Source organism: Triticum dicoccoides, chromosome 3B (assembly GCF_002162155.2).
Source record: "Triticum dicoccoides isolate Atlit2015 ecotype Zavitan chromosome 3B, WEW_v2.0, whole genome shotgun sequence".
NCBI classification, from domain to species: domain Eukaryota; kingdom Viridiplantae; phylum Streptophyta; class Magnoliopsida; order Poales; family Poaceae; genus Triticum; species Triticum dicoccoides.
Window position 1 is genome coordinate 588,995,788 of NC_041385.1, and position 14,646 is coordinate 589,010,433.

Sequence of the window (14,646 nt, forward strand, 5' to 3'; positions counted from 1 at the left end):
TCGTTGGTCAGTACAACCAAAAATGATATCATCAACATATATGTGGCACACAAACAAGTCATCATCATAAGATTTAGTGAAAAGAGTTGGGTCGAGTGAACCGGGTTTGAAGCCTTTCTTCATGAAGAATTCCTTCAAAGTATCATACCACGCCCGAGGGGCTTGCTTGAGGCCATACAGGGCCTTGTTGAGTCTGAAGACTTTGTCGGGATTCTTTGGATCTTCAAAACCTGGGGGTTGAGCAACATATACTTCTTCCTCAAGCTTACCATTGAGGAATGCACTTTTCACATCCATTTGATATAAAGTGATATTATGATGGTTAGCGTAAGCAAGTAATATGCGAATAGCCTCAAGTCTAGCAACAGGTGCAAAAGTTTCATCGAAATCAATACCCTCAACCTGTGTGTAGCCTTGAGCTACAAGTCATGCCTTATTCCTCACCACAAGGCCATTTTCACCTTGCTTGTTGCGGTAGATCCATTTTGTGCCAATGATGTTGTGCTTGCAAGGATTTGGACGTTTGACCAGTTCCCAGACATTGTTAAGCTCGAACTGATGTAATTCTTCTTGCATAGCTTGAATCCACTCAGGCTCCAGAAATGCTTCATCTACCTTAGTGGGCTCCGTGATAGAGACAAAAGCAAAGTGCCCACAAAAGTTATATAAATGTGAAGCCTTTGAGCGAGTGAGAGGACCTGGTCCTCAAATGTCATCGATGATCTTCTCGACTTGCACTTCATTTGCAATGCAAGGATGAGTGGGTTGTCTTCGAGGAATTTGATCAACATTTCCTTCAGGAGCATTTTCTTCAGCACCATTTTCTTCAGGTGCGCCAGCTTGATGTTCATCATGTTCTAGAATGAATTCTTCAGTAGGAATTACATCCTCAGTAGCCTTGAACTTGATAGAATCCTCAGGTGGTGGTTCATCTATCACAGAAGGTAGGTGCTCTCTTTGCGAGCCATTAGTTTCATCAAACCGCACATCTACAGTTTCAACAACCTTGTGAAGAACACTGTTGAAGACTCTGTAGGTGTGCGAGTCCTTTCCATAACCAAGCATGAAACCCTCATGTGCTTTCGGTGCAAATTTAGAATTGTGATGTGGATCTCTAATCCAACATTTAGCATCAAAGACTTTGAAGTAACTTACATTGGGTTTCTTGTCAGTGAGGACTTCATAGGCAGTCTTCTTGAAGAATTTGTGAAGATATACTCTATTGATGATGTGGCAAGCGGTATCAATTGCATCAATCCAGAACCGACGAGGTGTTTTGTATTCATCAAGCATAGTGTGAGCCATTTCAGCGAGGGTTCTGTTCTTGCACTCCACGACGCCATTCTACCGAGGAGTATAAGGAGCAGATAACTCATGAGTAATAAATAGTTCATCAAGATAGCCATCAAGACCGGAATTCTTGAACTCAGTCCCATTGTCACTTCTGATGTGTTTGATATTCACACCAAAGTTGGTTGAAGCCCTCAAGGAAAATCGTTTGAAGACTTCCTGCACCTCATGTTTGTAAGTGACAATGTGCACCCATGTGTAACGAGAATAATCATCAACAATAACAAAGCCATATAGAGATGCATCATTTTTAACAGCAGAATAATGATTAGGACCAAAGAGATCCATGTGAAGCAATTCAAATGGTCGAGTGGTAGTCATGATAGTCTTCGCTGGATGCTTGGACTTTATCATCTTCCTAGCTTCACAGGCTCCTCATAAGTGATCCTTGAGGAATTTGACATTCTCGATGCCAATGACATGCTTCTTATTCGCGAGCGTGTGCAGATTCCTCATGCCAGCATGACCAAGTCGTCGATGCCATAGCCAGCCTTCTGAAGCTTTTGCAAGTAAGCACACGGCCGGTTGTGGTCCTGTAGAGAAATCAACAATGTACAAGTCTCCTCTCCTAAAGCCTAGAACCAATACTTGACTTTTGCCTTTATCAGCAAAGATGATATGCTTCAGATGTGATGGTGATAAAGGAGCATCCATCAATAGATTCTTGTCACCAGTCATGTGATTTGTACATCCACTATCGAGGACCCACTCATTGGCTTTGGGTTGATCATCCTACAGATGAATTAGTGCATCTTACAAACTCATATACTTCATCAGTGAAGAATATGACATCAATATCATCAGATCAATTTCTTCGAGCAATTAAAATAGATAAGCTGTTAGGAGGACATGTGAAATGAAAGTTCATTTCATCATGATTAGCCTGCGTCCTATCAGGCACTGTTCAAGTCTCCAGCAAATTCTTCAGTCGTTTTGAGCACGACTGGAGACCTGACCCTGCAAAAGAGATTAGTTCTTTTTCTTCACCACCCACATCTAGAGGGGTGGCAACGAATTCATCACTCTGCGAGCACCATATGAGAAAGGTGGCATAGACGCCAGTCCACTTCGTTTCACATGAGAGGGGTTAGGATAAGCATATGAATAAGCAGAGAAATTCTTAGAGGACTTATGAACATAATGATTTGAAGAATAATGCACATATTCATAGCCCTTAGCTCTACCCTGCGAAACAGAAGGGTTAACACGATGATGGTCATATGAGGACTTTGATCCTTTTGAGGAATTTGATCCATGTGAGGAATTTGGTTCATATGAAGAATTTGATCTGGAGTTCCTATTCTTCATAGGTGGTGTCACGAGGACATTCACCTGAAGACTTTCAAGGCAGCTTTTGGGAACCCAGATTTTTCTTCATAGGGGAACCGTTCCTGGAGTTAGTCCCAACATATCTAGCAAATACTTCACTATTCTGATTTTTGAACAGTTTATAGTTAGAGTCAAATGACTCATCAGAAGAATGAGGAGATTCACATGTAAAGCCAGATAAGTTGGATGGATCAACTAGAGGTCCCTTTGCAGCAACCCATGAGGTTTTGGGGTACTGCTCATGCTTCCAATATGTTCCATCAGCATTGAGTTTCCTCTCAAAGGCAATACCCTCTTTCCTAGGGTTTCTGTTGAGGATCTGCTTTTTGAGCACATCACAAAGAGTCTGATGCCCTTTGAAGGTTTTGTACATGCCTGTCATGTACAATTCCTTCAGCCCTGCATCGTCAGTGATACTTGCATTGTCCTCAGATGAGGAATTAGTGATAGCAGAGACAGGTGAAGAATTTGTAACATTAGAAGCATTTGAACATTCAGGTGAAGAATTAGCAGATTCACGTTCAATGCACTTCAGACATGGCGGATCAAATTCTTCCCGAGTAGCGCTGATTTGTTGAGCTAGTAATGAATCACGCTCCTTCTGAAGATTTTCATAACTCACTCTTAGCTTCTCAAGTTCTTGCTTTCTTTGAAGAAATTCATAAGAAAGCTTCTAGTGATCAGATAAAAGAGTGTTGTGATGACTTTGAAGATTGTCAAACTTAGACTGAAGTCTCTGAAGATTTTCAGTTAAGTTTTTAGTGCGATCCATTTCTTCACCCAACATGTCATCACTTTTGTCTAGCATGTTTTGAAGCTTATCAATAGCCTTTTGTTGTTTCATAGCAATTTTAGCAAGTTTAGAGTAGCTAGGCTTAAGATTTTCATCAGATTCATCCTCAGTTGATTCAGAGGAGGGGTATTTAGTTACCTTGACACCCTTTGCCATGAAAGCAATAGGTGGGAGCATAGTCATCATTGCCTTCATCAGCATTGTTGGTGTTGCCATTTTCTTCAGAGTTGAAGATAGACTTGCTGACGAACGCGGTAGCAAGAGCCAGGCTTGCCACACCAGACTCTGACTCCTCGGATGCCTCCTCTTCCTCATGATCCTCAGATTCAGCCTCAGAATCCATTTCCTTGCCTATGAATGCCCGAGCCTTCTTGGAGCTGCTCTTCTTGTGAGATGAAGACTTTGAGGATTTTGATGATGAAGACTTTGAAGATTTCTTCTTCTTCTTGGCATCATCAGAACTGTAATCCTTGTATTTCTTATAATTCAATTCCTTATCCCATTGAGGACAATCTTGAATGTAATGACCAGGTTTCTTGCACTTGTGACATAGCCTTTTCTTGTAGTCATTGGTTGAGGAATCATTGCTCCTTGAGGATTTTCCAAAGCGACCACATCTTGAGAACTTCTGAAATTTCTTCATGAGCAATGCTAGTTCCTGGCTCAGTTCTTCAGGATCACCAAGGCTGCTAGTGGAGTCCTCTTCTTCAGACTGAGAGACTGCCTTGGCCTTCAAAGCACGTGGTTTCCCATAGCTCGAACCGTAGAGATCTCTCTTCTCAGCAAGCTGGAACTCATGAGTGTTTAGCCTCTCGAGGATATCAGCAGGATCAAGTGACTTGTAATCAGCACGCTGTTGAATCATCAGTGCTAGAGTGTCAAATGAAGAATCGAGCGATCTCAGCAATTTCTTCACCACCTCATGGTCGGTGATATCAGTAGCGCCAAGCGCTTGAAGATCATTTGAGATATCAGTGAGGCGATCGAAGGTTTGTTGAACATTTTCATTGTCGAGTCTTTTGAAGCGGTTGAAGAGATTGCGAAGGACGTCAACACGAGAGTCACGTTGAGTTGAGACTCCTTCATTTACTTTGGAGAGCCTATCCCAGCTAAGCTTAGCAGTTTCCAAAGCACTCACTCTACCATATTGCCCTTTGCTCAGATGTCCACATATGATATTCTTCGCTTGAGAATCGAGTTGCTTGAATCTCTTCACATCAGTAGAATTCAGGGAAGGTGTGACTGAGGGAACACCATTTTCCACAACATACCAGAGATCATTGTCAATTGCCTCAAGATGCATTCGCATCTTATTCTTCCAGTAGGGGTAGTCTGTTCCATCGAAGGAAGAACACCCAGCAGAGACCTTGATCAAACCTGCGGTCGACATAACTAAAACTCCAGGCGGTTAAACCAAAATCACACATAACAAGGGAGTACCTTGATCTAATACCAATTTAAAGTGCGTTATATCGACTAGAGGGGGCTGAATAGGCAATTTTTATGAATTCTTCACCGAGGAATTTGATGGTGAGGAAATTCCTAAATGAAAAACCACTTGCAGCGGAATAAGTACTCAAAAGTAAACATAGCAGAACACAAGCATAGTCATCATGATGAAATGAAGACAAGCACAAAGTACAGAAAGCATAAACACAGGATAACACAAGGAAGAAGACGGACAGACTGAAGAAATAGAGCTGAGGAAATTGAGAAAGTCTTCAGTCAATGTCTTCAGACAGATATGAATAGGCACACAACAACATACATGAGGAAATGAAAGAGTTGAGGAAATAGAACCAGGAAGCTCGGTGAAGACAATGATTTGGTAGACCAGTTCCAACTGCTATCTCAGTTGTACATCTGGTTGGAGCAGCTGAGTATTCAAACTCGAGGATACCCAGTCCCGGACACACAGTCCTCACCGTATTCTGCTTGAGCTAAGGTCACACAGACCTCACCCAATCACTCGTGGTAAGTCTTCAGGTGACTTCTGAACCTTGACAAACTCGGTCACTCGGCGATCCACAATTCCTCTTGGATGCTCTAGACCTTGACACCTAACCGTCTGGAAGAAGCATAGTCTCCAAAGGAAACAAGCGTCGTACCACGCAAGATCAATCTCTTCAGTGATGCTCAATCACTTTGGGGTTTGTAGGTTTGGGGTTTGGTTTTTTTTCCTCACTTGATGATTTCGCTCAAAGTCCTCGGAGGATGGGGTGCTCTCAAATGACAAGGGTCAGTTTATCTCGGAGCAGCCAACCAGCTAGTGGTTGAAGGGGGCGGCTATTTATAGCCTAGGGAGCAGCCCGACATGATAAGATATAAATGCCCTTGTCTGATATGACCGTTAGGTGGGTAGATATTTTGGAACCGCTGACGCATAGCACAGCAACAGTCGGAATTTTGATTATCAAAATCCTCAGGGCTATCATGTTCGTCACTGTTTAGGCAATTCACACTGGTGAATTGCTAACTCCTCAGTCAGAACAAATTCCTCAGAGACCAGGAGAACTTCATCTCTGTCACTGAAGAATATGACTGAACTGTATGAGATTTCCAATGGCTTCACTCGAAGGGATTGGTAGGTGTATGATTTTGAGTTGAGCATCACATGGAAATTTTTCCTTAGTATTTCTTCGACCCTCTTTAACAGTACGGTGTTTCCTATGACTCAAGAAAGAGAAAATGAAAATACAAAAACAAAAGTCTTCACGCTTCATGTTCCTCGAATGATTGCCTAGTCTTCAAGGTCACACCAATTTCTTCACTTTCAAAGTCTTCAGAAAGTCTTCAGAAATCCAAAGTCTTCACTTGAAGAACTTCATTTTTAGGGGTCGACTTTCTTTGTAAATATCAAATTCCTCATAGACTTATAGACCTATGTACACTCACAAACGCATCGGTCCCTTAACCTATAAGTCTTCAATACACCAAAATCACTAAGGGGCACTAGATGCACTTATAGTCGCTTCAACTCCATTCGTGAAAATGTTCAAGATGGAGACATAGATATTTGTAAAGTGCATATGGATCTGAATGTCGCAGATCCGTTGACTAAACCTCTTCCGCGAGCAAAACATGATCAACACCAGAACTCTATGGGTGTTCGATTCATCACAATGTAACTAGATTATTGACTCTAGTGCAAGTGGGAGACTGTTGGAAATATGCCCTAGAGGCAATAATAAAATGGTTATTATTATATTTCCTTGTTCAGGATAATTTTCTATTGTTCATGCTATAATTGTATTGATCGGAAACAGTAATACATGTGTGAATACATAGACCATAACATGTCCCTAGTGAGCCTCTAGTTGACTAGCTCGTTGATCAACAGATGGTCATGGTTTCCTGACCATGGACATTGCATGTCATTGATAACTGGATCACATCATTAGGAGAATGATGTGATGGACAAGACCCAATCCTAAGCACAGATCAAGATCGTGTAGTTCGTTTGCTAAAGCTTTTCTAATGTCAAGTATCAATTCCTTAGACCATGAGATTGTGTAACTCCCGGATACCGTAGGAGTGCTTTGGGTGTACCAAACGTCACAACGTAACTGAGTGACTATAAAGGTGCACTACGGGTATCTTCGAAAGTGTCTGTTGGGTTGGCACGAATCGAGACTGGGATTTGTCACTCCGTATGACGGAGAGGTATCTCTGGGCCCACTCAGTAATGCATCATCATAATGAGCTCAATGTGACTAAGTGGTTAGTCACGGGATCATGCATTATGTAACGAGTAAAGTGACTTGCCAGTAACGGGATTGAATGAAGTATTGGGATACCGACGATCGAATCTCAGGCAAGTAACGTACCGATTAACAAAGGGAATTGTATACGGGATTGCTTGAATCCTTGACATCGTGGTTCATCCGATGAGATCATCGTGGAACATGTGGGAGCCAACATGGGTATCCAGATCCCGCTGTTGGTTATTGGCCGGAGAGCTGTCTCGGTCATGTCTGCGTGATTCCCGAACCCGTAGGGTCTACACACTTAAGGTTCGGCGACGCTAGGGTTATTATGAAGACTTGTAAGTGATTACCGAATGTTATTCAGAGTCCCGGATGAGATCCCGGATGTCACGAGGAGTTCTGGAATGGTCCGGAGGTGAAGATTTATATATGGGAAGTTGTCATACGGTCACCGGAAAGTTCGGGGCATACCGGTATTGTATCGGGGCCACCGGAGGGGTTCCGGGGGTCCACCGGGAGGGGCCACCTCTCTTGGAGGGCCTCATGGGCCGTAGTGGGAAGGGAAGGGCCTTGGAGGTGAAGGAAATATGCCCTAGAGGCAATAATAAAGCTATTATTTATTTCCTTATTTCATGATAAATGTTTATTATTCATGCTAGAATTGTATTAACGGGAAACTTAGTACATGTGTGAATACATAGACAAACATAATGTCACTAGTATGCCTCTACTTGACCAGCTCGTTGAATCAAAGATGGTTAAGTTTCCTAGCCATAGACATGAGTTGTCATTTGATTAACGGGATCGCATCATTAGGAGAATGATATGATTGACTTGACCCATTTCGTTAGCTTAACACTTGATCGTTTAGTATGTTGCTATTGCTTTCTTCATGACTTATACATGTTCCTATGACTATGAGATTATGCAACTCCCGTTTACCGGAGGAACACTTTGTGTGCTACCAAACGTCACAATGTAACTGGGTTATTATAAAGGAGCTCTACAGGTGTCTCCAAAGGTACTTGTTGAGTTGGAGTATTTCGAGATTAGGTTTTGTCACTCCGATTGTCGAAGAGGTATCTCTGGGCCCTCTCGGTAATGCACATCACTATAAGCCTTGCAAGCAATGTAGCTAATGAGTTAGTTACGGGATGATGCATTACGTAACGAGTAAAGAGACTTGCCGGTAACGAGATTGAACTAGGTATTGGGATACTGACGATCGAATCTCGGGCAAGTAACATACCGATGACAAAAGGAACACCCTATGTTGTTATGCGGTTTGACCGATAAAGATCTTTGTAGAATATGTAGGAGCCAATATGGGCATCCAGGTTCCGCTATTGGTTATTGACCAGAGAGATGTCTTAGTCATGTCTACATAGTTCTCGAACCCGTAGGGTCCGCATGCTTAACGTTCGTTGCCAAGATAGTATTATATGAGTTATGTATGTTGGTAACCGAATGTTGTTCGGAGTCCCGAATGAGATAACGGACATGATGAGGAACTCCGGAATGGTCCGGAGATGAAGTTTAATATATGGGATGATGTTGTTCGGTCTCTGGAAGGGTTTCGGAATTCACCGAAAGGGGTTCCGGATGTTTCCCGAAATGTTTGGGTACGAGAACATGATATTTGGGCCAAAGGGGAAAGCCCACAAGGTTTTTGGAAAGCGCGAAAGGAAGTTTTGCGGAGTCCAAGGGCCAGACGCCAGGGTCCCTGGCGTCTGGGTCCAGATGCCGAGAACCCTGGCGTCTGGCCCTGGAGTCCAAGAAGGACTCTTGCCTTTCGGGTGAAACCGACTTTGTGGAGGCTTTTACTCCAAGTTTCGACCCCAAGGCTCAACATATAAATAGAGGGGCATGGCTAGCACCAAGAACACATTAAGAAACTCCAAGCCGTGTGCCGGTAACCCCGTCGCCTCTAGTTTATCCTCCGTCATAGTTTCTGTAGTGCTTAGGCGAAGCCCTGCAGAGATTATTCTTCACCAACACTGTCACCACGCCGTCGTGCTGCCGGAACTCATCTACTACTTCGCCCGTCTTGCTGGATCGAGAAGGAGAGGACGTCATCGAGCTAAACATGTGGAAAACTCGGAGGTGCCGTGCATTTGGGACTTGGATCGGTCGGATCATGAAGACGTACGACTACATCAACCGCATTTATGAACGCTTCCGCTTAGCGATCTTCAAGGGTATGAAGATACACTCTCCCTCTCGTTGCTATGCATCACCATGATCTTGCGTGTGCATAGGAATTTTTTTTGAAATTACTTCGTTCCCCAACAGTGGCATCCGAGCCAGGTTTTATGCGTAGATGTTATATGCACGAGTAGAACACAAGTGAGTTGTGGGCGATACAAGTCATACTGCTTACCAGCATGTCATACTTTGGTTCGGTGATATTGTTGGATGAAGCGGCTCGGACCGACATTACGCGTACGCTTACACGAGACTGGTTCTACCAACGTGCTTTGCACACAGGTGGCTGGCGGGTGTCAGTTTCTTCAACTTTAGTTGAACCGAGTGTGGCTACGCCCGGTCCTTGAGAAGGTTAAAACAACACTAACTTGACGAACTATCGCTGTGGTTTTGATGCGTAGGTAAGAACGGTTCTTGCTCAGCCCATAGCAGCCACATAAAATTTGCAACAACAAAGTATAGGACGTCTAACTTGTTTTTGCAGGGCATGTTGTGATGTGATATGGTCAAGACGTGATGCTATATTTTATTGTATGAGATGATCATGTTTTGTAACCGAGTTATCGACAACTGGTAGGAGCCATATGGTTGTCGCTTTATTGTATGAAATGCAAGCGCCCTGTAATTGCTTTACTTTATCACTAAGCGGTAGCGATAGTCGTAGAAGCAATAGATGGCAAAATGACAACGACGCTACGATGGAGATCAAGGTGTCGCGCTGGTGACGATGGTGATCGCGACGCTGCTTCGGAGATGGAGATCACAAGCACAAGATGATGATGGCCATATCATATCACTTATATTGATTGCATGTGATGTTTATCCTTTATGCATCTTGTCTTTCTTTGATTGACGGTAGTATTTAAGATGATCTCTCACTAATTATCAAGAAGTGTTCTCCCTGAGTATGCACCATTGCGAAAGTTCTTCGTGCTGAGACACCACGTGATGATCGGGTGTGATAGGCTCTACGTTTAAATACAACGGGTGCAAAACAGTTGCACACGCGGAATACTCAGGTTAAACTTGACAAGCCTAGCATATACAGATATGGCCTCGGAACACGGAGACCGAAAGGTCGAACGTGAATCATATAGTAGATATGATCAACATAGTGATGTTCACCATTGAACACTACCCCATCTCACGTGATGATCGGACATGGTTTAGTTGATTTGGATCACGTGATCACTTAGATGACTAGAGAGATGTTTGTCTAAGTGGGAGTTCTATAGTAATATGATTAATTGAACTTTAATTTATCATGAACTTAGTCCTGGTAGTATTTTGCAAATTATGTTGTAGATCAATAGCTCGCGTTGTTGCTTTCATATGTTTATTTTGATATGTTCCTAGAGAAAAACTATGTTGAAAGATGTTAGTAGCAATGATGCGAATTGGATCCGTGATCTGAGGATTATCCTCGTTGTTGCACAGAAAAATTATGTCCTTGATGCACCGCTAGGTGACAAACCTATTGCAGGAGCATATGCAGACGTTATGAACGTTTGGCTAGCTCAATGTGATGACTACTTGATAGTTTATTTTACCATGCTTAAGAGCTTAGAATCGGGACTTCAAAGATGTTTTGAAAGTCATGGGCCATATGAGATGTTCCAGGAGTTGAAGTTAATATTTCAAGCAAATACCCGAGTTAAGAGATATGAAGTCTCCAACAAGTTCTATAGCTAAAAGATGGAGGAGAATTTCTCAACTAGTGAGCATGTGCTCAGATTGTCTGGGTACTACAATCGCTTGAATCAAGTGGGAGTTAATCTTCCAGATAAGATAGTGATTGACAGAGTTCTCTAGTCACCATCACCAAGTTAGTAGAACTTCGTGATGAACTATAGTATGCAAGGGATGACGAAAATGATTCCCGAGCTCTTCGTGATGCTGAAATCGACGAAGGTAGAAATCAAGAAAGAGCATCAAGTGTTGATGATTGACACGACCACTAGTTTCAAGAAAAGGGCAAAGGGAAAGAAAGGGAAGTTCAAGTAGAATGGCAAGCAAGTTGTCACTCCCGTGAAGAAGCCCAAAGTTGGACCAATGCCTAAAACGGAGTGCTTCTACTGCAAAGGAAATGGTCACTGGAAGCGGAAATACCCTGAATATTTGGTAGATATGAAGGATGGCAAAGTGAACAAGGGTATATTTGATATACAGGTTATTGATGTGTATCTTACTAGTGTTTATAGTAACCCTTGGGTATTTGGTACTTGTTCGGTTGCTAAGATTAGTAACTCGAAACAGGAGGTAAAGAATAAACAGAAACTAGTTGAGGGTGAGGTGACGATGTATGTTGGAAGTGGTTCCAAGATTGATATGATCATCATCGCACACTCCCTATAATTTCAGGATTAGTGTTAAACCTAAATAAATGTTATTTGGCGTTTGTGTTGAGCATGAATATGATTTGATCATGTTTATTGCAATATGGTTATTCATTTAAAGTCAAAGAATAATTGTTGTTATGTTTACATGAATAAAACCTTCAATGGTCATACACCCAATGAAAATAGTTTGTTGGATCTCGATCGTAGTGATACACATATACATAATATTGATGCCAAAAGATGCAAAGTTGATAATGATAGTGCAACTTATTTGTGGCACTGCCATTTGGGTCATATCGGTGTAAAGCGCATGAAGAAACTCCATAAAGATGGACTTTTGGAATCACTTGGTTGTGAATCATTTGATGCTTGCAAACCATACCTTTTGGGCAAGATGACTAAAACTCTGTTCTTCGGAACAATGGAACGAGCTACTGATTTGTTGGAAATAATACATACTGATGTATGCAATCCAATGAGTGTTGATGCTTGTGGCAAGTATCGTTATTTTCTAACCTTCACAGATGATTTGAGCAGATGTGGGTATATCTACTTAATGAAACACAAGTCTGAAACATTTGAAAAGTTCAAAGAATTTCAGAGTGAAGTGGAGAATCATCGTAACAAGAAAATAAAGTTTCTATGATCTGATCGTGGAGGATAATATTTGAGTTACGAGTTTGGCCTTCATTTAAAAAAATGTGGAATAGTTTCACAGCTCACGCCACCTGGAACACCACAGCGTAATGGTGTGTCCGAACGTCATAACCGCACTTTATTGGATATCGTGCGATCTATGATGTCTCTTACTGATTTACCAGTATCATTTTGGGGTTGTGCATTAGAGACAGCTTCATTCACTTTATATAGGGCACCATCAAAATCCGTTGAGACGACACCTTATGAACTGTGGTTTGGCAAGAAACCAAAGTTGTCGTTTCTTAAAGTTTCGGGCTGCGATGCTTATGTGAAAAAGTTTCAACCTGATAAGCTCGAACTCAAATCGGAGAAGTGCGTCTTCATAGAATACCCAAAGGAAACTGCTGGGTACACCTTCTATCACATATCCAAAGGCAAGACATTCGTTGCTAAGATGGATCCTTTCTAGAGAAGGAGTTTCTCTCGAAAGAAGTGAGTGGGAGGAAAGTAGAACTTGATGAGTAATTGTACCTGCTCCCTTATTGGAAAGTAGTTCATCACTGAAATCGGTTCCTGTGATTCCTACACCAATTAGTGAGGAAGCTAATGATGATGATCATGAAGCTTCAGATCAAGTTACTACCGAACCTCGTAGATCTTCCAGAATACAAATCCGCACCAGAGTGGTACGGTAATCCTATTCTGGAAGTCATGTTACTAGACCATGATGAACCTACAAACTATGAGGAAGCGATGATGAGCCCAGATTCTGCGAAATAGCTTGAAGCCATAAAATCTGAGATGGGATCCATATATGAGAACAAAGTGTGGACTTTAGTGGACTTGCCCGATGATCGACAAGCCATAGAAAATAAATGGATCTTCAAGAGGAAGACGGACACTAATAGTAGTGTTACTATCTACAAAGCTCGACTTGTCAAAAAAGGTTTTTTGATAAAGTTCAAGGTGTTGACTACGATGAGATTTTCTCACTCATAGCAATGCTTAAGTATGTCCAAATCATGTTAGCAATTGCTACATTTTATGAAATCTGGCAAATGGATATCAAAACTGCATGGATTTATTAAAGAAGTGTTGTATATGATGCAACCAGAAGGTTTTGTCAATCCTAAAGGTGCTAACAAATGTGCAAGCTCCAGCGATCCATCTATGGACCGGTGCAAGCATCTCGGAGTTGGAATATATGCTTTGATGAGTTGATCAAAGCATATGGTTTTATACAGACTTTTGGAGAAGCCTGTATTTACAAGAAAGTGAGTGGGAGCTCTTTAGCATTTCTAAAACTATATGTAGATGACATATTGTTGATTGGAAATGATATAGAAATTCTGGATAGCATAAAAGGATACTTGAATAAGAGTTTTTCAAAGAAAGACCTCGGTGAAGCTGCTTACATATTGAGCATCAAGATCTATCGAGATAGATCAAGACGCTTGATAAGATTTTCAATGAGTACATACCTTGACAAGATTTTGAAGTAGTTCAAAATGGAACAGTCAAAGAAATAGTTCTTGCCTATGTTGCAAAGGTGTGAAATTGAGTAAGACTCAAATCCCGACCACCGCAGAAAATAGAAAGAGAATCAAAGTCATTCTCTATGCCTCAGTCATAGGTTCTATAAAGTATGCTATGCTGTGTACCAGACCTATTGTATACCTTGCTCTGTATTTGGCAAAGGAGTACAATTTAGATCTAGGAGTAGATCACTGGACAACGGTCAAGAATATCCTTAGTAAGGACTAAGGAAATGTTTCTCGATTATGGAGGTGATAAAAGAGTTCATCGTAAAGACTTACATTGGTGCAAGATTTTACACCAATCCAGATGACTCTAAGTCTCAATCTGGATACATATTGAAAGTGGGAGCAATTAGCTAGAGTAGATCCGTGTAGAGCATTGTATACATAGAATATTTGCAAAACACATAGAGCTCTTAATGTAACAGACCCGTTGACTAAACTTCTCTCACAAGCAAAATATGATCACACCTTAGTACTCTTTGGGTGTTAATCGCATATCGATGTCAACTAGATTATTGACTCTAGTAAACCCTTTGGGCGTTGGTCACATGACGATGTGAACTATGGGTCTTAATCACATGCAGATGTGTATATTAGTGTTAAATCACATGGTGATGTAAACTAGATTATTGACTCTAGTGCAAGTGGGAGACTGAAGGAAATATGCCCTAGAGGCAATAATAAAGCTATTATTTATTTCCTTATTTCATGATAAATGTTTATTATTCATGCTAGAATTGTAT